The sequence below is a fragment of the Microtus pennsylvanicus genome, chromosome 8, assembly GCF_037038515.1.
Source record: "Microtus pennsylvanicus isolate mMicPen1 chromosome 8, mMicPen1.hap1, whole genome shotgun sequence".
NCBI classification, from domain to species: Eukaryota; Metazoa; Chordata; class Mammalia; order Rodentia; family Cricetidae; genus Microtus; species Microtus pennsylvanicus.
In genome coordinates this window covers 50,266,106-50,292,308 of record NC_134586.1, presented here as the reverse complement: position 1 = coordinate 50,292,308, position 26,203 = coordinate 50,266,106, and the positions used below count along the sequence as shown (strand labels likewise).

Below are 26,203 nucleotides of genomic sequence, written 5' to 3'. Positions count from 1 at the left end.
TTTTGTTGGGTATATTATTCTGAGCAGACATCAGAGTGCTCTTAGAGTCTGCAAGATATCTGTCCAGGCCATTCTGACTTTTAAAGTCTCTGTTGGGAAGTCAGGTGTAATTTTAATAAGTCTGCCTATTTATGCTACTTAGCCTTTTCCCTTGCAACTTTTAATATTCTTTCTTTGTTTTATGCCTTTATTTTGGTTATTATGTGGTGAGGAAACTTCCCTTTCTGGTCCAATCTATTTGATATTCTGCAAGCTTCTTGTGTAATTTTAGGCATGTTCATCTTTAGGTTAGGAAATTTTTCTTCTATGATTTTGTTAAAAATATATTCTAGACCTTTGTGCTGGGCTTCTTCTTCTTCTTCTTCTTCTTCTTCTTCTTCTTCTTCTTCTTCTTCTTCTTCTTCTTCTTCTTCTTCTTCTTCTTCTTCTTCTTCTTCTTCTTCTTCTTCCTCCTCCTCCTCCTCCTCCTTCTCCTCCTCCTCCTCCTCCTTTTTCTAGTATTGTTAGGTTTGGTATTTTTGTAGTATCCCAGATCTCTTGGATGTTTTGTCAGAATTCTTTATTTAATGTTTTCTTTGAAGGATATGTTCTTCTTTTGTATCTTCAACATGTGAGTTTTTATCTTCCAGCTCTTGTTTTCTGTTGCTGATGCTTCCATTTGTAGCTCTTGTTCACTTACATAGATTATTCCATTTCCAGAATTCCCTCTGTTTGTGATCTCTTTATTGCTTCTATTTCCATTTTCAGGGCTTGAACAGTTTTATTCATGTCCTTCAATTGTTTGTCTGTTTTTTTTTAATTTTGGCTTTCTTTAAGGGATTTATTGATTTCCTCCAATTTTTGTTTGCCTTTTCGTCAATTTCTTTAAGGGATTTATTCATGTCCTCTTTAAGACCATCATCATCTTAACAAAGTTGGTTTTAATGTCATTTCTTTTGCTTCAGTTGTGTTGAATATTCAGTTCTTGCTGTAGCAGGAAAGCCAGACTTTGATGGTAACACATTGTCCTGGATATTGTTGATTGTGTTATTATACTGGTGTCTAAGTATCTGGGTTTGACTTTCCAAGAAATATAGATCCTCTCTGTAGAAAAGTTTCACTGGCTTTCACTGATATATTGTTTATCATTAGCGAGAGGAAGAGAAAATGGAATGTTAAAGTGGACCAAATTCCAAATCACAGACTAGCCATTTATTATTAGATAGTAGAAAAATGCAAAAGATTTTAGAGCCCTCAATTCTCCATTTCTAAATTTGTACAAAAGAAACTGTCATAGTAAAAGTCCTGTGATTGGGTTCGGCATATAGACACAGGTAGTAATTACTACTGTCAATAATCATGAATATACCAATAAGATATTGTCATGAAATAAATATCTACACAATCTCAGGGAAAAGGGCATTTTTATTCTTTTCTGGGCAAGCCTCTACAGGTAGGCAAGGGACACTTCTGATAGCCTTGTCTGGCTTAGTGATGTAAGAAGGCATTGGCTGACCTCAACAGTTCTGCTCTGAATTTTGGGTCCAGCCAGGCCAGATCTGTTCAACATGCCTATTTCAGGCTGATGAACCTAAGCCATTTGAAGAAAGCTCTTGCCATTTCCAAGGTAGAGAGCCAAAGCAAAAATGAGACATCTTAAGAACCTAGGCTCAGAGCTGGTACCACATCCCTTATGTGCATAATCCATTGTCTAAACAAAGTCACCAGCATGAGCTTTACTTCATTTTGAAAATCAAGCACTTAAATTAACAAAGGAGATCTCTCTTCTTGAGAAAACATCCTATCATGTCCTAACAAAGGCTGGAATTGGAAGCTGCCAGGAACTGTTAGTGATGTGAGTAGCAACTTTCCGATACTGTCATAATCACTGAGTTTTGGGAATTTTCCTGCTGGCATATTTTAATTACATTTTTCTGCTGGCAACATCTTTGTCCTAATAGGTTTACACTCCCCTTAGATCAACTGGAATTCATTTTCTCTTATCCTCATGGCTTATGTAAGCCATACTCCCATTGAGGATACTCCATTTTCCATTGAGGTGTTGAGTACAATACAGTTAATTTTGCGCTGGCTTCCACAATTTGAAGCAAGCTTATGTCTTCATTTAGTTTATGTACTATATGGAATATTTTTATGTAGTTGTAGATGGTATTTGTTGTTGTTGCCTGATGTGAAAAGTTATATTTTAGAAGCTGTTTGTATTGGTATAAAATAATTCATCAAAAATAATTAACCAAAAAATTAGCTGACCAGAACCTGGAAAATGTTGCTCCATTAATTCTAGTAAACATTTATTTTCAACTTTTAAAGATTCATTATTTATTCTCCAGTTTGTAATGATACATTTTTAGTAAGCTTTTAAAACAATAGGCTGACTATGAACAAGAACGCTAGAAATAAATCAGTAAAATTGTCTATTAGGGTCTCATTGTCTTACTTCTAAGATCAATGTTGAGTGTGTTGCTTCTTTGGTGACAATAAGTATTGATTGAAGTCTTACTCTGTTCAAGCATCATGATAAGTATGACACATGGACAATCCCACTTAATCCACAAAGCACAATGTGTAGCCCATGTACCAACTGAATTTATAAATAGACAAAAGTTCAGAGAGGTTAGTTAAATGGCTTAGTTTTCTAACCAGCCAACAAGTGGCAGATCTAAGACTTGAATTGAGATAGTCTGATTCCAGACCCTGAGTGGATGGTACATAGGCAGAGATACCATGCATATATAAAAGTTAAACCTGGCAATATTAAGGTTTATAAGGTACTGTTATATACAGCATGATGATTTTTTTTCTAGTGCTGGGAAAAAGTTTGTGCATGTTACACAAACACTTTACTATTGGGATTTACCGCATATTGTTATTTTAAAAGAAAAGACTATTAAATATGTACTACTTCCACCATATGTTGTCAGAACTATTATATAACACTATACCCAATAAATACTTGGATAAAGTTTATGCTTTCTCAGTTACCCCTGTACAGAATCTATGAATTCTAGTTGTTGAGATTATTCTCCTCACTTATCTTTACTCTCATGCCGTCTTGGTTGGTAGCTACTGCTGGCTGTGAATTCATGGACACAGCAGCCATGACATTTCCAGAGGCTTCCATTTCATAGTGCTCCTCCTCATGTATTCTTCCACCCTTCTTCTGCAATGCTTTCGTGGAGGGAATGATATAAATGTCTTGCTTAGGACTGAGCATTCAGTAGTCAATTTGTCTCCATATTTTGACCAGTCAGAAAACTCTCCTTCGATCATTGCTTACTACAGACTAGTTTTTCTAACTTGTAAGAGTGACAGCAATTACATTTCATTAAGAAAGGTGCTGCCCTCTCTGGAATGAAGTCATGGATCTTTTTTCCTTGGGGTATCGTGTAATTGCCCAGATGGGAAATATCTCTTAGGTAGCAGATGAAAATGTTGGTTAAGCCATTTGATTGGAAAAGCAGACATATGCTCATCTAGGTTATTTAAATGGGGAATGAGAATGTACTGGGAATGTTTACCAATATGGAACTAAGGTTGGTGGGTGGTGACAGGTAACAGATCTAGAGACTTTAGAAGCTTCCTCAGCTCTAAGACCATTGATCTACAGTGGGAGATGGGGGTTCATTTGCTCTCTGGTCTTTTGGATTCTGTGTGTGGGTCCTTTTTGCCAGGTGTCCCTGGGGAATGGTGCCCATGTTCCAGCAGCCACCTACACATCAAGAGACAGAGAGAGATGTGATTGTATAGCAGTCAAGAACCCAGGCGTCATAGAGTCCTTGAAATAACAAGATGAGAATGACCCACTGCATTTCTGCTTTATGAATCCCAACTCTTTTTAGTTGAATGATAATTTCTGCTGGTCAGACACATTCTATCCTTTGCTTAGTAAATAATTTATATTAATTAACATAATATCTATGATTATAAGAGTGTGTTTGGCAAGACATGTCCATATAGGATTCATAGATCTTGAGGTGGGCTGAAAGAATACTGTGTACTACTGGGTGGACTTTCCACTATACAACTCTAGAGTCATCAATTCCATAGTCTGTATTGTATATCATAGCTGTGCCTCAGCTCCCTACTTTCTTCTTAGTTTTCTTTATTCAATACAAAGGATAAATAAACCCTTCACTTTTGCCTAATAGTGCCTGGGGCAGGTTCAAGGCAGCAGGGTCTGTTGACAGAGGATGTTTTCTCTTGAGGACCAGGTTTTGTTCAGCCACCAGGCAGGAAGAGTGTGTGACAGGCAAAATGATTTGAATGTCTCTCATCACGGGCTGTGGATGAAGAATAATGGCAATAGTGTATCAATCACACGTGTGTCTTATTTTAATCCCTTAGAGGAAAAAGGGTGATGGTTTCACTGTTTCCCCAGACTAAAGAAGAATAGAAACATGATTTGTGTTAGTGGGGACACATGAATTCTGTGTGTCAGTAATAGAATCCAAGTGGAGATTTTATGTTTGTCTTGATGCCTGGGGAAAGGTAACTGATGGTGTGAGGCTCAGGGGAATAGTTCACCTGGGGCTGGTAGTGGAGCAGAGGTAAGGGGAGGGTAAAGCTGTCATTCCTAGGATGCAGGGGAGGATAGGTCCCTCTTCCAGTGTCTCAGGTAGTGGCACAGAAACTATCATCATGAGAGAAGCCCTGACTTTTGTGTGAGGACAGGGGGAGACTATTCTTGCTGTTTGGTTTTCCCTCTGAAATAATTTTCTTCCCTTCCTGAATAAGCTTTCAGGGGTGGTCCAGATGCTCTTTCGGGTTCCTATTCAGCAGAGAAAGCTGAGCAGGGACGCTCATCTGTACCTACACAGAGCTGTTCTGAGGAAAGTATAGACTTTGGAGCCAGATGTTCATGGTTCAAATCTTGGCAACATCAGTTCACAGCTGGAGGACTCTGGGTCACCTCCTATAACTTTCTCAAATCTTGTTTATTTTTGTTAGGGTTTTCTAGAGTTTCAGAACTTTCAGAATGAATCTCTCTCTCTCTCTCTCTCTCTCTCTCTCTATATATATATATATATATATATATATATATATATATATATATATACACATATATATATACACACACACATACATACACACATACATTTAAAGGGTATTTATTGGAATGACTTACAACCTCAACTAATTCAATAATGGCTATCTGTGAATAGAAAGTCCAAGAATCTAGTAGCTGCTCAGTTTCAGGAGGTTGGGTGTCTCACCTGGTCTTCTATATATGCTGGAATCCAGAAGAAATACCTTTATTTCCAGTGAAGGAATGGAAGTGACAACAGGTGAGGGCAAAGAGGCAAAGAAGGAAGGCTTCCTTCTTCCATTGTCCTTATTTGGCTTCCAGCAGAAGTTGTGTTACAGATTATAGGTGCATCTTCCTTCCTCAAGATCTGTATTAAGGAAGTTGTGTCATTCAGCCTTACGATCCAGATCAAAGGTACATTGTCTTTCTATCTCACAATCTGGATCACAGGTATGTCCTCCATTTCTGGACTGTAGTTCATTCCAGATATAATTAGGTTGACAATAGTGAATAACTGTCATGATCCACCCCTTTTCAACTGGACACACAACTATATCTTCTAATGACATGATTAATTTCCAAATGAAACAATAACCAGTTCACAGTGACCCCTAAACATAATATAACTGTCCCATTTGCAATCATAAATGAATTATATATTTAACCAGGTCATAATTATGCCTAACATGTTGTAACTATCCCCTGTACAACTGAAAACGTAAGTTTAGAATGTGTGATAATGTCTCTTGGAGGACATCTTTTTAGTAACTCAAATTTAAATATCACAACAGTAATCTAGATTTAATCACCCATCCTAACACTGTTATTCCTTTCTTAGCCTGTTGTTATAAGGATTTAGAAGTTCAACATGATCAGGAGGAAGTCTGAGCTTCCAGTTCAATGTAATGTTTGTCATAGCTCTTGGCAGGAACACTACCCCATCTGGAACCAAAACTTCTAGGCCAACAGAATTTAGGATTGTGGGAACAAGAAGCAAAATCTTTTCTAGTGGGTCACTAAGGGTGAGAGGGAGTGGAACTATTCTCTTTTCTATCTGTTGATTCTTGAACCAGTGGATCCTGTGTATAGGAGAAAGAGTACCATAAGGTAGCTGCTGATTCAAAGCATATATTGCCTCTGGTGAACCTTGCCCCAGTCCTCCATGCTGCTGGCACCTAATTGACACTATACCTGTGTCCTCAAATGGTCATTCCACTATTTTATCAGGCCAGATGCTTCAGAGGGGGGAGGAATATGTAAGATCAGTGGATTCCATGACCGTGGGCCCATAGTCACACTTCGCTGCTCTGAAGTGAGTTCCTTAGTCAGAATTAATATTGTGTGGAATATGATGTCAGATAATAAAGTGTTCTGTAAGCCCATAGACAGTGATTTTGATAGAAGCATTGCATGTAAGAAAGGCAAATCCATAATCAGAATAAAGTATCTACTCCAATAAAGACTAAGTGTTGTCTTTTCCATGGAGGAAGCGCTTCAATGTAGTCAACCTGCCACCAGGTTGCTGGCTGGTCACCCTAAGGAATGGTGCCATATCTGAGCTAGTGTTACTCTCTGCTGTTGGCAGCTCCCGTACTCAGCAGCAGCTGTAGCCAGGTCAGCTTTGATGAGTGGAAGTCCATGTTGTTGAGCCTGTGCATAACTTCCATCTTTGCCACCATGGCCACTTTGCTCATTGACCTATTGGGCAATTATATAAATGGTTGGGGATGAAGGTTGACTCTACAGAATGGGTTATGCTATGTATTTGATTTCTGAATTCTTCCCTCAACTGAAGTCACCTTTTAATGAGCATTTACATGAGATGCAAGTATATTCACATCCTTTGCTTCTTTGGAGAGATCTATCCACATGCTTCTTCTCAGATGTCTTTCTCACCAATTTTCTAATCATGCTCTTTCCAAGTACCTGCTCATCCAGTCAATCTAGTAGCTACATCTGAATCAGTGAACAATTGTCCACCTAGCCATGTCTTCTTCGAAATAAACTGTGTTACCATGTGTACTGCCCAAAGTTCTGCCCACTGTGAAGATTTCCCTTCAACAGTATCTTTCAGGATTGTACCAGAAATGGGTTGTAATGCTACAGCTGTGCCCTTTTGGGTGGTACCTGCATACTGGCAGAACCATCAGTAAAGCAGGTCCTAGTCTTCTCTTCATCAGTCCTAGGGCACATCCCATGAGGTTATAGAAGGCAAGCTTGGCAGTGGAAGGCATTGTAATAGGAATAGGAACCATAGGCATTTAGGCATCTTCCATGTAATTTGTTTGTGTCTTTAGGACCTGCTTGCGTCCAATCACATATGTACCACTTTCATTTGATAATAGATTGCTTCTGTGCATGTCCTACTTTATGACTTGGTGGGTCTGATAACTCCAAGTTCATGATAGGCTGTTCAGATTGCATGGTAACTTGGTGGTCCATTGTCAGTTTCTACTAAGGCCCAATAGCAGGTCAAGAGCTGTCTTTCAAATGGAGATTAATAGTCTGCAGGTCATGGCAGAGCTTTACTCTAAAATATCCCAAAGATCTCTTCTGTGATTTACCTATAGGGGACTACCCAAGACTTCCAACAGCATCCCTATCTGCAATTGACACACCTCAAGTACCATAGGATCTACTGAATTATATGGTCCAAGTGGCAGAGTGTCCTGCACAGTAGCCTGGACCTGTTGAAGAGCCTTCTCCTGTCCCAGGCCCCACATAAAGCTAGCAGTTTTGTGAGTGACTTGGTATATGAGCCAGAGTAACACATCCAAGTGTGGATTATGCTGTCTCCAGAATCCAGTCAGGCCTAGGTATCCCAAAGAAGGAGGCTCCAATGTCAGTGAAGGATGGATGTGTTAGCAAAGTGAAGACAAGAAGGCAAAGAATGAAAAATCCTTTCCTTCTCCCATTGTCCTTATATAGGCTCCCACCAGAAAGTGTGTCCCAGATTAAAGCTGTGTCATCCCAATTCAAAATCTGGATCAAAGGCATGTTGCCTTCCTGCCTCAAGATCTGGATCACAGGTGTGTCCTCCATTTCTGGATTGTAGTTCATTCCGGATATAGTCAAGTTGACAACCAAGAATAGCCATCACAGTGTTTTTGCCAGAAAACCTGATATGCCTTAGTTTTATTTTCTTTAGAAACAGACTTCCAAGTAAAAATTCAAGAATTTTTTTATGAGACAGTTATAAGAAACGTGTGTTGTAAATCAGGAAGAGGTACCGGAAAGGGAGAGATCCAATAAAGGCTGCATTCTCAAAACAGCTAATCCTAGAAACCGGAAACTGAGGCAAGGCTTAAGATTCTGGAATTGTCTCAGTCAAGAATCAGAATGAGGTTCTCCTCATTGACTCTTCTCAGGGTGCTCCCTGAGGATGAACAGTGGTATGGCCTTTGGAGAATCCCGCTTACTCTACATTTCATAAACTGTTCCCAGGATATTAAGAGAAAAGGCCTCTCTGTGTACCAACAAATGGAGAGGGCACTGGACTGGCTCCCTTTAGCCTCGCTGTGCCATGCAACATTACCTTGTTGAGTGTTAGAGGACTATGGTGTTAACCTCAATAATATATTTTCCAGAATGGTCCATAGAAAGCTCTAGCTCTACTGGTGGTTGTCTTGTCATCATTAGAGAGTCCTCCAGGTGAGAACCTGGGTAAGGAACTGACCTGAATTCACGTGCTGCCTCTTTCTGTAGCCACGGGAGGGAATAGCTTTGAAGCTTCTAGGACAAGGTCTAAATCAGTGACACACTTCTGGAAAAGGTCAATTAAAAATTATTTGGGAGCTAGACAGATGGTTCAATGGGTGACATATTTACCTGGCAAACACAAAGATGTGAATTTGAATCCTAGCACATTCACAAAATCTGGGAAACAGATATGTGGGTTCCCGGGGTTGCTATTCAGTTAGAACAGCTGAAACAAGTTTTGAGTTCAGTGAGAGACCCCGTTTCCAATACTAGGATGAAGAGTGATATATAAAGACACATGTGTAGTAGGAGGTTGCTTGTTCGTTTCCCAGCAGCCAAGACTCCCGAAATAGCCACACAGAAACTGTATTAATTAAATCACTGCTTGGCCTATTAGCTCTAACTTCTTATTGGCTAGCTTTACATCTTAATTTAACCCATTTCCATTATTTTATATTTTATCATGAGGCTTGTGGCCTACCAGCAAGGCTCCAATGTGTCTTTCTCCTGCGGTGACTCCATGGCTTCTTCCCTGACTCCACCTTCCTTCTGCGAGCATTCGGTTTAGTTTTCTCTGCCTGGCTCTGTTCTACCCTATCAGGCCAAGCCAGCTTCTTTATTAACCAATAGTATTTACAGCATACAGAAAGAAATCCCACACCACACATGGTCAACCTCTAGCTTCTACATGCACATGCATGGATGAACACTCCAGCACATCTATGTTCACGCAGAAGCATACAACATACACACACTAAAGAAATGATAAGAGCAATAATTGTTTCTTTACAGTCTTTATAATATGTTGCTTCTATTTGATGTTGCCTTACAGCATGAAAACTTCTGTAGATAGTGTATCTGTAAGTGGATGTGACCCTGATTCAGTGGCAATTCATCAGCTATCAAAGGTTGTCTATTAATTTGTTCAGGAGACAGCATACCTTTCCATATATCTGTATAACATTTGCTAAGGGAGCTTTTTTGTTTCAAGAGAGAGTAGAGAGAGGAGTAAAATGTTCTCTGTACAACCCTGTCTGGGTTTGAACTTTAGTCTAAAGGGATTTCTGTGTGGAAACCTATACAAAATGTTTATTATCTCACTATCATGTTTCTCATGAGGATAATAAAATTACCTACTTCATAGGATCATTTGGATGGTTGCATAGGTTAATCTCTACATTCAAATTGACATAATATCTGCCATATTTAGAATTGAATAAATGTTTATATTACACCTATTTAGATTTCCACTCCTCTCTCCTTTTTACTGAAAATCCATTAGAGTTATTTTGGAGGGGAAGCTACAGGATAATTTCCTAGACTTTTCTTAAGATTCAGATTCAGTGCAGATATTTACTAAAGCATTTGAGTAACCTTGAAGAACCAGAGAGCTCAAATCAAAAGGCCTTTTGACAATTCAAGAGGCTTTCCAGATTACTCTAACCACGGAAGAGGGAGCTACTAGCGTTCCATGTGTAGAAACTGATGATGCTGGCCTCTGTTGCAGGATTTATTTGCGTTAAACTGGCATTAGTGCCAGAGTGAACCCCTAAATTAGACATGTCACTACTGAACTCTTAACCTCTAATATTCGACACAGTGTATGTCATAATATCACATATGATTTATAAATTATCATCATAATTTTTCTGGCTCACAGGCTTTGAAAAGATGGATGGAAATATTTTGTCAAGATAAGTGCATGCAGTCAGAGGGGGTAATTTTTTTCATTCTTTCTTTTTTGAATGGCACTATCACTGAACAAAACTCTTGTCAGATGCCTGGTTGGTGAAAACTGTGTAATTTATTTTCTCCTAAATCAAATTTAAACATTGAAGAATTATTTTGACAATACGAATAATGTCCTTTGCTTTCCATATCTTTCCATCAATCTGGAACAATTGGAGCTGACAGAGGACAGCCCCCAAACTCTCATCTTTGTTGTGATTTAAAGAAGCCTTTTCTCCATAAATTACAGAGGTATCTGGCAGTGGAAAGTCTGTGAGACTGTTATGCATAGCTGTTTAACTCTCAATATTATGACAGCATGGCTCTGAAGTGATTACCCCCATTCAAATGCTCTCTCTTCTAAATTTCACCACACTGGAGCAATTACTAATAGCTCTTTCCCATCAAAATCTCACCATGACCTCTTTCTCTTATTTCTAAATATGGAGAGCTTTCAGCTTGACAGATAATGTGCAAGAGAATTTTTAATTAAAAAAAAAAACGGGTCTAGCTGGTAGCTAGGGAGGTCATAGGTCCCAGGGGAGAATCTACTACGAATGCTTTGCTAACTGGACAGTGACAAACTGCCTTCTCAATTCGCTCTTTGACAATTTAATACAAGTATACAACACATTTGAGTTGCTCTCATCCCTACCCTTTTTATCTCTCTCACTCATGTCAACCCTCTTTCCTCTTTAAGTTTGTTTCCCTTGTCCTCACATCTGCCAGTTTTATGTCCACACTGAGTTTAATCTGGATAATTTGTGTGACCATTGGTTTGCAACTATTCATTATTGGAACTTGGTGGACTCACTGGTTGGTATACAACTCAAGACATTGACTTCCCTTTCCCAGAATCTAGCCATAGCCAATAGCTTAGTATGAGAGAGTAGGAGCCCACGAGTTCCTCTCCCATTTGTGACTAATTTTCTTTTGTTGCCTCAGTGCTGATTGCTCAGCCTCCTTGAGTTCATGGTTACAATGGTTGTGTCATCCCTAAATGATTGCAGTGAACAGTTCTCCGGGCTCTTCATGCTTCCTGTCCTCTCTAGCATGGCATTGTTCAGAGAAGATTCGTTTTGCAGAGGGCAGACTCACAAATGGTCAGAATGTGAACACTAAGTGACTATGGGGTGATTACCTCTAAACAGGAAATCTTTATTGCCTGCTCTGAGGTTCATGAGACATCATAAAGAGGGGGCAGAAAGAAGATAAGAGCCATAAGATGGGGATGAGTGATGGGGAGCACTGTCTTCTAGATGAAGCACAACGAATGTGCTCATGTATTCACTGTAGCTGTGTCCACCTGCACTATACCTACACCAGATTGGGTCTATTACCATTTCATCATGCGGTGGGCGGGGCTTCAGAGGCCCCACCCCTCATCTAGAGACTGGGGGCCGTTAATGAGTTCAGGGGGAGGGTTATCATTTCCTTCAGTGGTATGGTCATTTATAAGTTGCCCACAGTCTAGAATATTAGCCCCCAAATCATGCTCATTTAAGTAACCATAATGGAACTCAGTGACATACACTAGCTGTCTCCCTACCACCAACACAGGACATCAAAGCACAAGGGGGAAGAAGAAAGGGGTCAGTAGAAGACAGAGTGGGGTAAGAGGGTAATGGGGCATAAAAGTGACAGAAACCCACATATATTTGTGAAAGTGTCAAAAAATCAAGTGGGTCTGAATAGGCCCCTTCGACCCCTCTTTTGACAGCCACCTTTCACCTGACCATCAGCAGGTTTCCATGGTTACGATGAGACTTCTAATGTTCTCATGAAGCTTATCCACCTGCTGGCAGCCCACACAGAAGCCTGTGACGATTAAAGAAGGCTATTCTCTGAGAAGAGGCACACTGCAACCAAGACATGTGGTTTCCATCAGGAGGTCTTGCACGGTTCCCAACCAATGCACTCTTATAAAGTACATTTGAAAGTTGCACTCTAGTTAGTTAGCTTTGCCTCGTGGCTTTATATCTTGTCTGGTCAGCTCCATTCATCTTTCCTGTCAATCTGCTTGATCAATTATTCATCTATCATTCCCATGGTGTTTCTGACACAATATTGAACGATACAGCTTTCCTATCTGGTTCACTTTTTGAAGCTGGTCTACTGTCAATGGCTGATTTTGAAACAATGAGTCATGGCTCACCCAGATATAATAAATGGCTCTCAAAGATTTGATTCCACTTCTAGTGGGATAATAATGTTTAACAGTTGGTTTGAATGAGAATTGGACTTACAAAGAATGTCACTGTCTGTCAGAGGTACTTACTTTTGTTGGCAGAAACCATTCACCTTGATTTGGACAGGAGATTTTTATGTCACCACCATCATCTACAATTTATGTTCTCTTAGATGTAGATGTGGATCAGTAAAAGAGAGTCATAGTACATGTATACCATTGGAATGGAAGCAGAATCAGAGTAGTGGTCCTCAACCTGTGGGTCACAACCCCTTTAGGGGTTGGTTAAATGGCCCTTTCACGGGGGTTATCTAAGACCATCCAGAAAGCACAGATATTTGCATCATGATTGATAACAGTAGCAAAACTGCAGTTCTGAAATCATAATGAAAATAACTTTATGGCTGGGGGTCACCACAATGGGCAGAACTGGATTAAAGGACTGCAGTAGGCAGATGGGGAACCACTGCTCTGGAAGGGCTGCTAAATATTATACAGCACCCTACAGGAGCCGTCCCACAGGCTGATAAATATTATACAGCACCCTACAGGAGCCGTCCCGCAGGCTGGTAAACGTTATACAGCACCCTACAGAAGCCACCCCACAGGCTGCTAAACGTTATACAGCACCCTACAGAAGCCGTCCCTGATCTAGGACAAAGCCTTCGGCACTTTCAGCACTAGCATAGATAGCCACTGTGGTTAGGCCGAGAATGCAGCATCCACACTGTGGTGTGGAAGAGGGCGGCCCTACAAGTAGGCAATCTTCTAGGAGACCAAGTCAAGGAGGGTCTCACTCTAAACTGTCTAAAATGTCCCTCCCCTTACAGATGGGATACTTACTTTCTTTTCTAAGAAGTCACCTGTACTTAATTTACTCAGTAAATAAATATCAAAAGAAATTTCCAAAACCTTTTTATTTAAAAGTATTCTGCAATGTTAGGAGGCTCTTAAAAAGGGAGCACACTTTCTCCACACTCAACTGAACACTGGCATTTTTGTTGACCTTTGTTTTTCCTCACAAAATTTTTGTTATATGAAAGTTCTTACGGTGGCATAAGCAAAAACAGATGAAAAACTACGTTTTGGGGGCCAGAAGGAAAAGCGGGAAGTTGGTAGGCTCTCCAGTGGAATCTGTGCGTTTACGCACCCCTTCTCTGCAGTAAGATTTTGTGCAGCTCATCGGCATCCTTGCTTGTCTTCACCCGAATCAGCACAGTGACCTCGGTGATGACATTCTTCTTATCAAGCGGTGGATCGGGCACACAGACAATGAGGACGTTATTCTTCCCCATTCGGGTACATGGCATACTGGGAGGAATCAGAATGTTCAGGAGGATGTTGTCTGACTTGCTATCCTGCACTAGGAGCCGTGTCTTCTCATTGGCTGTGGCTTTCAAATGCAGTACGCCCACACCCTTTTCTTTAAATTCATTGTTTTTCTTGTAAAATAGTCTGCATTTTTTGGAGTAGAAAACGCCCTCCTCCTTCTCTTCCATGAGGACCATCTTAGGTGGCTCGTCCCGCTTGCATTTGCACTCGTCACTGCAATTTTGTTCTGGACTGTCTTTTGCGGACACTGGCTTCCTCTGGGTGGTACCTTTACCAGTCATGCTGGAGCTTCTGGTGGATGATGAAACCTCATTCATGGGACTAGAGCTTAAGGCACCCCAAACTGGGCTTTCCGAGTTCTTGCCAAAGTTACATGAGGCACTTGCTCTTTGGTATGGGTCCGCTTTATTTTCTGCGATAAACTCTATCTTTTCAGAGGTGACCGACTCTGCCTGTAGTTCTGCAGCAACATCTTGGGAAGGAGGTTGAGTCCCAACCCAGCCCCTGTTGGGCTCTCTTTCGGAGAAACAGCCGCAGCTGCTATGGAGTTGCTTTTCGATGGCGATTAAGTATTTCTCGTACTGTTTAAACACAGGCGTCAGATCACAGAACGGGTTCGCGTCCACGTGCTTCACTATCCAGTCCCGGACAGAGCAATTCAGGCCGGTCAACTGCCTATGGTAGACACTCCCAGCATAGGCTTGACTGAAACTAAGGCCGAAGGAGGCAGGATGCTGACTGTGACCAGTAGGCTGGGGACCTGAGAGCTGATCACGGTCCAAAGAGGAGGGGCCATCTACAGTAACAGAACCCAGGGCTGCCTTGGGCTGTGCTGCGGCCCTGACCGTGTTCTTTCTGGTTGTTGGTCCTTCCCGATGCTTTTCTCCAGGACCACTGCTAAATTCTCCTCCTCCAGAAGGCACAGCCAAATCCTTAATCCCTTTGGAAGTCCCTCCACCATCTGGCTGGAGTCTGGTGTGTCTCCGCTTAGCTCTCTTTATGGTTCTGTTCCTCAGGACATCCTGACTGGCCAGTGAGAATGTTCCCTCCTCTTCAGCATCTTGATGCCAGCTCCTGCCTGTAACTTCCTTCTTGGCATTTTTTTTGGCCATATATGTTGACTGGCCCTCAGGATTCCCGCAGCTCTCCGTGGGTCCTGAGAGCTGTCTTTATCAGGAGCTTGAAGAGATTTGGTTGTCAGCAAATCTGGCGGCTTGAAAACATGTTCATATCCCTCCTCCGTGTCCCGCACTGAGCGAAGGGACTTCTGGGCCTGATACCACTTGGGGAACGGCAACCACACAGCGCGCTCCAGACTAGAATCTCGGGGCTATTTAAATTTTAACGGACCTTATTCAGAACCTTGGTCTGTATACCCGAGTAACTGGATATTCAAGAGGAAAACAAAGGAAATCTACGATTTCTTTTTCTAATACGAATGAAAACACCACATCTGCCTTTTAGGCATCTTCACCTTCTTGTACTTATCCTCCATAATTTTGCTGTCCACTTTTAAGGGACATGTATTTAGTGATCTTCTGCTTTTACTAAGGCAATAGGTCCTGGCCCTCATTGAATGCCTGCAACTATAGATATCACCAAACTAAGTTTATGAACACATGTATGTATGCACGTGTATAGGTAAATATAAGCCATGGTTTTTTCTGTATATATAGCTCTTAAAATAGTTTTGAATTAGGTTTAAGATACCAACAACAGTACTAAAACATAATGCACCTTTACAAAGTTATTTGAAACTCAACTGCTATTTATTTCTAGAATTTTCCATTCAGTATTTCTAGAGCACATTTAACTGCTTATAACTGAAACCATAGATGGTGAAACTGCATTGTAGAGAGGGCTACTGAGTCACTCTCCTATCCAGCCAGCTGTGGCATCTGTGCGCTATAGATTCACTCTAATGATCAGCAAAGCTTCCAGCAAAGCAGAGTCATTGTAAATAATAAAAACACTATCAAATAAGTTTGTATTTTAAAAATATCGAAATAGCCATCAGAGACACCTGAACTCTTCTGCATTCCCTCTAACTTCTTTGGTAGTGAAACCAACTTGATGATACCAGGGATTAGTAAGCTATGCCTTGTGGCCTGGCATGTGATTACAAATAAAGTTTTATTGAAATGCATCGACATTCATTGCATATTGTCCCCAGATGCTTTTACACAACAACAGAGACAAATAGTTACAACAGACACTGAGTTCCCTGTGAAACTTAAACTATTCAATAGTCATCATTTTACAGGCAAAGGTTGTCACCCTGTGAGGTATGGAAACAGAGTTTAGATTATTCACTTATATTCATTCAGTCAACACATATTTAATGTAGCCACTAAAGTCCAGACTGTGTCTTAAAATATTAAGATTATCAAATTCTTAATCTGACACGAATGTGTTTCTTTGCTGCTTCACTTTTGGGGAAGACAAAGGATACTGATTGATCTTAGTGTTGAGATTTTCATCTCCATTTCTGGGTTTGGGTTTTCCTGCAACCATGCCATCAGGCAAAGATTTGGGTTCAAGAACTTTCGTTGGGTAGAAAACAAAACATCAAGCAAACACAATCTCAAGAATTGGAAGGATGGGTGGAGAAAGGCAGTTGGCTCACTGACAAACCACCTATCATCCTTTGTGGCAAGGTTAGGACCTCTATGGATAAGCCTGGGAAACATGTAAAGTTCATCATCAGAGATGGCCCACCTAAGTGGGACAGGTTTATTTGTTTCCCAGCTTTAAACTCTTGGTTGAAAGCTCCTCATGAGTTGGAGGACAGAAGATGGGAGGGTCTAATTCTGTCCACCTAGTTGTGAAAAGCCATTTTTGAATAATTTGTATTTCATGGTACAGAGTTGGTACTCTCCTCGTGAAGCTATGTTGAAACTTGACTTTGGTTATCCATGTGGTCATCTTTCACACTTTCTCATGGGTCAAACTTCCGTTCAGTTTTTAAGTAGGAAGAGGGAGCTATGTTTGTCTTTATCACATCACATCTCCCAAGCTCCTCCCTCCCACCAGTTTCCAGTCTGATCTTTCACCTGAAGAAAATAAGAATCACTTTTCATATAGTCCTTTAAACCTGCTGGCCTCCTTTCTTGTCCTGACTTGGTATTCAAAACACCTTATTCTGTTATTTCCTTCTTTCTTCTCATGGATGACACTTGGACTACTCTGCAATTCTACAATCCTTTCAAAGCCCATTGCCATGATCTTTCTCAGGAGCCAGAGAGCATGCACAAACCACTGTGTCCACCTTCAGTTATGCCCCATGCTGAGTCCTGGCAATTCTGATAACCTCAGCAGAGTCCTGGCAATTCTGATAACATAGCATATACATGGTTTAACCAAAAAGATCAATTTTGTTTGAGTCGTCCATTTTCAGGTTTCTAAGGTTAATTATACCCAACTCCCTGCCATGTATATGTGATGTGTTTGTGTGCATACTTGCATGTGTCTTAGAGTACTCATTTGTGGAGATCCAAAGTTGGCATCTTATATCTATGAAGCCTTATTCTTTACATTATTTAATTAGGCAGGCTCTCTCCCTGAACTTCCTGGAGATCATCTATCCTGGTTAGTTCAGCTAGCCAACTTGCTCTGGGGTTCCCCTGTCTCTGACTTCCAAGTGCTGATATGCCAGACAGCTGCCATGCCTGCACAGCTTTAAGTGAGTTCTGTAACATGAGGGCCAGGCTGCTTGGGGTTTCTGTCCCACCCAGTCCCTCAGCCATTTAGTCCCAGAGAAAATCACAGAGATCTCCATAAGTTAAAAAACTGATTGGCCCATTAGTTCAGACTACTTATTAACTCTTATAACTTATATTAACCCATTATTCTTATCTGTGTTAGCCACATGGCTTGGTACCTTTCTCAGTGGGGTAGCTCACATCTTGCTCTTTTGGTGATCTGGGAAGAACTGGCAAGGGAGCTTCCCACTTCCCAGAATTCTCCTATTCTTATTGTGCCACCTGTCTGGTTTTTCCACCTATACTTCCTGCCTTGCTATTGGCCAATCAGTGTTTGTTTAAAATATGATTGACAGAATACAGACAATTCTCCCACACCAGAGTTCTAGAGGTCTGAACTTTAATCCCCAGGCTTGCAAGGTGAGTATTCTATACACTGAACCATCTCCTCACCTCCTTCAAGGATCAGTTATAAAGATGCCTTTCTTGGGGCTGGTAAGGGCTCAGCAGGTAAAGAAAGGCATTTGCTGCCTAGCCTGACAAACCTTGAGTTCAATACCATCAATACTAGGGATATACATGGTAGAAAGAGAGAGATGCTCCCGTAGCTGTCTTTTGACTGCCACATATCCACACACTTGTGTGTGTGTGTGTGTGTGTGTGTGTGTGTGCATATTTGATGCTTCTTAAAAGGATAACCTTTACTAAGACTTTAGTTTACAATTGAAGTGTCTAGTTCATTCTTGTTTTCCCAAGACTTTCTTACTGAAAGTGTTGGGAAAGTGTTATATCTCCCCACAAAAAACAAAACCAACCAAACAAACAAAATACAAGATTAAAATCAAACCAAATGAGAGAAGGAAAACTTCTCAGTTTCAGATAAATTTGTGCTGCTTTTCTTTGTACAGTCTTGGCTTTAAATTTCTTAGTTCACTTTCCTTGACCCCCCTAATTCCAAATGTCTTGATACCAAGAGCATATGCTGAGGTGAAATTCATCTTGATTTACCTAGAAAACACAGAAGGATGTACTAGTTTGAAACAATGGAAGTAAAACAGCTGGTCAGGAAGACATTAATGTATCACAGTGAGCAGCGAGTGCTTAATCCCATGAGAAACTGAGAACTAGGGTGAAATACAAACTTCCTTAAATTCCCAATACTTAATGAAAATATTGGGAACTGGCAAATTCCCGAGTCACTGGTTAACAGTTCTTCCCAGGAAGCATTAAATTCTAGGTATTTTCAGTCATCTGACCTTGGCCAGGGTGATTTGATTTGAGTTCCAGTATAAAAAGCATTATGTGGTCCAGGAAGCCCCAGTTGAAATTTTGCAGGAGTCATTGAAGGAGGGATGATGGCATTAAGCAGCACTTATCACCCATGAGTGCTGTGGGACAACGGTTTGTACCCTGTAAATTGTATTTTAGTAAAACACTGATTGGCCAGTAGCCAGGCAGGAAGTATAAGTAGGACAACTTGTAGCCAATGTTAAGCTGATTTCATCACCAAAAAGATTTTTTTTATTGTCCATAGTTTATAGTAAGATGCTTAACAATAAAGAGGTGTGAACCTGGTAATTATAATTCAGCTGCCTGAAACCACTTTCCTCTAATACTTGTCTTTGAATCCTGTTACCCCTGGCCAATGGTTCTCTTTCCTGAATGAGGACAAACCTGCCTGTTTAAGGTCAGAGTCAGTGGATCTTCTATAACCTGCAAAAGGAACCCAGGCTAGAAATCTGCCCTCTGCAGGTTGTTGTGGGAGAGCTCAAATGCTATCTATGGTTCACAGTTTCACTATCCGTTTTATGGGGCTAGTTCCTACTACATAAAGCAGAGCTCCAATAGCCACCAACACCAGCTTCCTGCATCAGAATTAGAAAGAGGTAACACTGTGTCTTCCTTATCTCCTGTGACTGACAGCTTAATTCACTAAGTTAATGAGAAAATATCAAGCTCACAGTCTCATTTAAACATAAATATATGTGCATCAAATATGGGAGGATGGAAGAAATTTGTTTTTATATTAGAAATAATTATTTAATTATATATACTTTTATACTTGATAAGTGTGATAGACAAAACATTGTGTCTAGTCAAAGACGTTCCTTCTGTAATCCCAGGGCAGATCCTTTGATTATCATATTTTACCAAATTGCAAAGGGGACTTTCCTCATTTGAGAAAGAAAGGCTCATGATGTATGTGAATGGACTAGGTAGACCAGAGCAATTACAATGGCCTTACCTTTGAATGAGTTAGGGGTCACTCAGCATCAGGACAGGACATACAATGATAGAAGCATTGACTCTGTGAAAATTTGAAGATACACGAGAAGCCAGAAAGATCAAGGAGCAGATTCTCTCTTGCGACATTCAGAAGGAATGTGACCCTGATGGCATAATGATTCTTCTTTCTGAAGATCCATTCTGTATGCCTAATTGCTGTGAGATAAACCTCTTGCACACTGTAAGGATTTGTCACTCATACTAGTTTAATAAAATTTCTAATTGGCCAGTAACCAGGCAGAAAGTATAGATGGGGTGACCAAACCAAGAGAATTCTGGAAAAAGGAAAGGTAGGGAGTCAGTCACAAATCAGATGCAGAGGAAGCAAGATGAGAATGCCTCAGTGAAAAAAGGTATCAAGTCACATGGCTAAACATAGACAAGGACTATGGGTTAATTTAAGTTGTAAGAGCTAGTTAGTAATAAGCCCGAGCTAAGAGGCCAACAGTTTATAAACTATATGTTTCTTTGCGACTGAACAGCTGCAGAGCCATGTGGGATAGAAACTTTCTCTACACCTAATCTCCAGAACTATAGAATAATATGTTTATGTTTTAAATCATCAAATATGGTAGTTTCTTGATGATTGTGGTGGTTTAAGTAAGTAATGTCTCCTGTAGTCTCAGACATTTGAATTTTTGATTCCCAGTTGGTGACAATCTTTGAGTAAGCTTAGGAGTTAAGGCTTTGCTGGAAGAAGCATGTCACTGGAGGGAGGCATTTAGGAGTTTGAAGACTTACTCCGTTTTGGAGTGTACTCTCTGTTTTGTGCTTTTGGTTCAAGATGTGAGCCCCCAGCTTCCTGCTCCTGCTGCCATGTCTTTGCTTCACTTGAGTGGACTCAAACCCTCTGCAACCATAAGCTCAACTAAACTCTTTAAGTTGCTTTGGTCATAGTGTTTTCTCACAGCAACAGAAAAGTAACTAATATAGTCATCAATAAAAATATTCATTAGGGTATATATCATGCATATTTATGGTAACATTGAAGACTATTTGTGCATAAATTATGATAAAGGTTCAAAAATGTAGTTAATGAAACAACACTTCACAGATCTACTACATATTCACTCTGTGACCTTCAGAAAGTTACTTAACAGCATTGAGCCTTGTTTCTTCATCAAGAAATGATGATGATATAGCATTATCTTAGATTGCTATGAGCTTCAACCAAGATCACTTATAATTGATAGAATGCATTTTGTTCCTGGCATATATTAAAAGCTAAAACATCGACTTACTGCAACATGATGATTGCAACCCTCATTCATATGAACACTTCGCAGCCCACAACGTGTTGTCACCTACACAGATATTACCATTACTCTGCACTCTAGGTTTCTGCTGGTGGAGCAGAAAGGATAAATGTTATCCCCAAAGTTACAGAGTTAGTAAGTGGCAGAGGTGGGGTTTGAACTCAGGCAGTCTGGCCCTTAATTCCTTATCAAAGAAGGTAAAGAACACATCTCTAATAATTATGAACAAAGGACATATGAGTTTTGAGAGCCAGAAGGGAGACTTCTGGAATAGTGCCACTAAAGAGTTCTGACCTTTGTGACAGCATGGGGGCACTCATTATAGCTGCATCCCTATTTAGAACTATTCCTCATCCTTAGATTCAGCTGAGGACTGAATGTGTTTAAAAAAACAAAAGGTGCATGTGCACTGAAAACATACAGACTTTTATTATTATTGTCATCTAAGCAATACAGTATACTATTTACTATATACTATTTACATGACACCTAATGTTATATGCAATCAGGAGATTCCATATTAAAGTACATAGGAACATGTTTGAAGGCTACATGTATATATTATGCAGTTATATTATACATATAGGACTCGAGCATTCAGCAATGTTGGGGTGATGGAATATTTTTGTGCATAATTGGTTATAAGTAGCCAAACTCAGATGAAAAGCCCCATGGATAATCTTTATCTACTCTACAATTGAGGCAAATGCCATGCCTAACTAAATGCATTAATGACTGAATAAAATAAGGACTTTTGTGAAGTATACTAGCTGGATTTACAGACTTGTAGGCATTCTGATTTTAAGTGCCATGAAAGAGTGTAATTGCTTAAATTTGGGTACCTAAGATGAAATTCTTAGGTACAAGTGAACCTGTCCCTGTCACTGGGATTAGATGGTGTGCTGGTTACGGTTTGTTAAACTGACACAATGTAGGGTTATTTAGGTCTTGGTATTTATCAAAGCAAAAGAGAGTGAAGTAGGACATACTGCTCAATGGTAGAACACTCACCTAGCACCCTCAAGACCTTGCTTTGGTTCCCAGTACCAAGACATAGACAACACAGACACACACACACAGAGACACATAACACAGAGACACATATATAGAGAGACATACCACACACAGAGAGACATACCACACACAGAGAGACATAACACACACAGAGACACATAACACACACACACACATAAAACACACACAGACACAACACAGGCACACACACTTATTCCCATGATTCTTTGAATGGAGTACAATTATAGAAAATCTGCTGCTTAAATCTTATTCATGAACTATACAAGACAATTGCCTTCCAATTCGTCCAGTAGCCAACCTGGAAAGGAAGAGACGTTTGTCTGGATGTCTTAATATTATCCTTAAACTCCCTCAGACGTCTATATTTCAACAATACCTGGCATGGGTATGTGTTCATGTTTGTATGTATGTTTGTATGTATATGTGTACATATATATGTATACATATGTATATACTCTTTTGGAATCCTTTTCTTCCTTCAGAGGTATGACCTCCCTAAGTGGCCAGTGTCTGCCTGTCTCCTGGCAGTGACTGTACTCTACTGTTGCACAGCACATGGATCGCAGCCTCACCCATCACAACTTCATCGCTATAGTTTTTCTATCAACTGCTTCCAATGGAGAAATCACACACAAGCAGACCCTGAGTGTACAGTGACCAGTGAAACTTCATTTTGAGACTCCAGGATATTTTCTTTTCTTTTAATAGTGTTTAAGGCCATGGCATTTGGACTTGAAGAAATAAAGATAGACTGGTATAATTTCAAGCAAAGAAACATATAGGGCGTGGGAGTAATCTATTCTAGATCATAATTGATATGCAAATGCTTTGCTAGGAATCTCGGCACTGAGATTTTATGGCACGCTTATTTGCGCATGAATGGCATCACTCTGGGGTCCCATGAATGTAGAGTTCCTGGTGTCTGCTGTGACGTGGGCTTAGTTTCCTGTTGAGCTGTGGCTCTTTCTAATGGATGTCAGGTACATATGCCTTAGGGGAAAGATAAAAGAGTGAAAAGGTGGGCTGGAGAGAGGCTGTTTAATTTTATTGAGCAATATTTCTCTTTTAAATGGACTCATGGATAATTCAATTAGCGAGCTTTTGATTGCTCTTTTTAGTGGACAGGCACTATCTAATGGAAAGGGGGATTCTTTAAATCTCACCATCCCAAGCCATCATGGTAAGGTGGACGGGTGAACTGTCTTAGTCGCTGTACTATTGGTGTGAAGAGACACCATGACCAAAGCAACTCTCATAAAGAAAAACATGTAATTGGGAGTTTGCTTTCAGTTTCAGAGGCTTAGAGCATTATCATCATGGGTGAGAACATGATGGCAGACAGGCATGGGGCTGGAGAAGTAGCTGAGAGCTACATCCTGATCCCCAAGAAAAGAGAGATTGGGTGTGGCAAGGGCTTCTGAAACTCCAAAATCCACCCCCAGTGATACATTTCCTCCAACAAGGCCAAACCTCCTAATCCTTCCAATCCTTTCAACAGTTCCACTCCCTGGTGACTAAACATTCCAATATATGGGTCCATGGGGCCATTTTTATTCAAACCACCACAGACTTGATCATGCAGTGGCCTTGGCATGGGTTTCTCTTTGTACCAGGTGCATGGTCCTTTTCAATCTCTCACCTTCTCCTTGCTCTGACTCCCTTCCATGTATGTCCAGTTTATCCTCACACTCGTTTGAACAGAGTTACTCCCTGGACATGAACTTGACTTAAGCTGAGTGGACAGCAGCTACCAATACCACTGTAAAAATCTTCCCAGTGGAAAGTGCCACAGCAGGCCACAGAGGTTTGTCTGTATTATCCATGCTGTGTGTAGCAGAAAACGCCATGCTAGGTCATGTAAGAGTCTGTCCCATCCAAGCTATAAAAAGATGAAAACAGTAACAGGCAGTGGACTTTGAGAAGGTTATTAAATGAGTCTCACATCAAAATCTTAGTTTTGTATTTTGATTGTGAAAATAACATGAGTATAATTTTCTTTTTAAAAAAATGTGGTGATTGACTTCTTCTTCTACTAAGAACTATACCCTTAATGCAGTCGGTATGCCCCAGGGAAGGCGGGAAGCAGAAGTTTTGAGAGAGGGAGCTGGGTTGGCTGTGATGGAGTAGGAATTAGTGTTGGAACATGAAGTCCAAGGAGGAATCATGTTAGTGCTACAACATTAGAAATGATCTGGGCAGTAGGAAGGACCTCATTGGAAGTTGAAGTATTGGAAATACCAGAAGCATGCAAAAGGGGGATTTCTGCCTGAATAACAGAAGTATTTTACACAGGATAGAAGCACAAAGGATTATACAGTGTCATGAGAGAGTAGATTCTGAAGCAGAATAGATGTGGAAGTGAAGAACAGAACTAGCTGGTGATGACGGTATATTCAGAGCATCCAGGAGAGGCCTCTCATTTCATAGAGTGACATCATGTCTTCTCCAAGAAGGATCTTCAGGATGGAGGAGGAAGATGAATAGACTCAGAGGGGTTTTGCCCTTTTATTTTGGTTTTTCTGTAGATTTGGAGCCTGTCCTGGAACTCACTCTTGAAGACCAGGCTAGCCTCAAACTCACAGAGATCTACCTGCCTCTGCCTCCCTAGTACTGGGATTAAAGGCGTGCACTGCCACCACCCAACTGATTTTGCCTATTTGCCTTCTCTGACTGCTAACTTATACTTATTAAGAATACTATTTATTCTTCATCAAAGACAGGGGTATTTCTTTATGAGCATGTGAAGAAATGAACTTGCAAAAAAAACCTTCAAAATTAATGGGGCAGGTTTCTTTTATATTATTCTTTATAAAAATGTTAAACACGTGGAACTGATACCTCCAAAAGAATAGTGTCTTCTCTGAATTTACAATGGAAGTCTGTGTGAGCTACTCCTTTTTATCACTGGAGTAGAATATCAAAAAACAAGCACTTTGAGCTAGGAAAGACTGACTTTGACTCACAGTTTAAGGACATAGTCCATCCTGATAGGGAAGGCTGGATGGTGGGCTGGCTGCAGGCTGTAGCAGTGTGTGTGGGAGGTGGCTTGTTTGCCTCTTGGTTTGCTCACAAGGCAGAAGAAACAAACCACTTTCAAGCAAGTCAGGGTATGATGGCTAACTCTCAGTTTTGTATGGCTGGGGGGATTTAAGAGTAAGTAGAATCATTCATCATTCTGAAACAACAGACGTTAAGCTTTAAAGATTGAAGAGTTTTTGAAGATAAATTTCAACATTCAAACACAGGGTAGAAGAGAGTTGGCGGGATGCTCTGTGTGGTTGGGTTTGCAGCACTTAGAGCCACAGAAATGAAAACTGGCCACGCTGGGACACAGAAAAACAGCCGGGAGAGTATTTTCTTCAATGGGCAAATGAACCAGTGGCTAAATGAATGGATTAATGCACAGGGGAGGTGGCGGAGTCTGGTAGCTCTGTATTTATTTACTGTTTATCAATTCATTTGTTGCTTTTGGGACATACTTGGAGGATAGTGGAGGACACTGGGTGTCTTCAGTCACTCTCCAGTTTATGTTTTTTTTAATTTAAAAAGATTTATTTGTTTTGCATTTGTACATGTGGCCTGGTGCCAGTGGAGGTGAGAAGAGGTTACTGATCTAACTCTCCAGCCTCCATCATTTTCAGATAGGCTGAGTGACCAGTGAGCTCCCAAGATCCTTCTGTCTCTTTCCCCTTCCCTCAGTCATGGGGTTACAGGCACATGGGACCACACCCTGATTTTATGTGAATGCTGGGGCTTTGAACTCAGGTCCTCGTGTTTGCACTACAAGTTCTCGTACTCACTGAGTGGTCTCCACAGCCAGTCTATTAGTTCTTACAGGAAAAGTATCTTCTGAAGTATTTCCTTTCAGCCTGACTGGCGACAGAAGAACCTACTCCATCTCCCAGCGATGTCCTCTGACTAAGCAAATCGGTCCAGAATTTCCTATTCCTTG

General features: G+C 40.6%; 1 protein-coding gene and 1 pseudogene across 1 annotated transcript in view; one reads left to right on the top strand and one right to left on the bottom strand.

The window, feature by feature from the left end:
- The window catches only part of Tafa1 (TAFA chemokine like family member 1), a 510,096-nt gene that overhangs the window by 43,672 nt on the left and 440,221 nt on the right, over nt 1-26,203 (top strand). The gene's annotated exons all lie outside the window — the stretch shown is intronic.
- Nucleotides 13,784-15,085, bottom strand: LOC142855517 (nuclear pore complex protein Nup50 pseudogene; annotated as a pseudogene).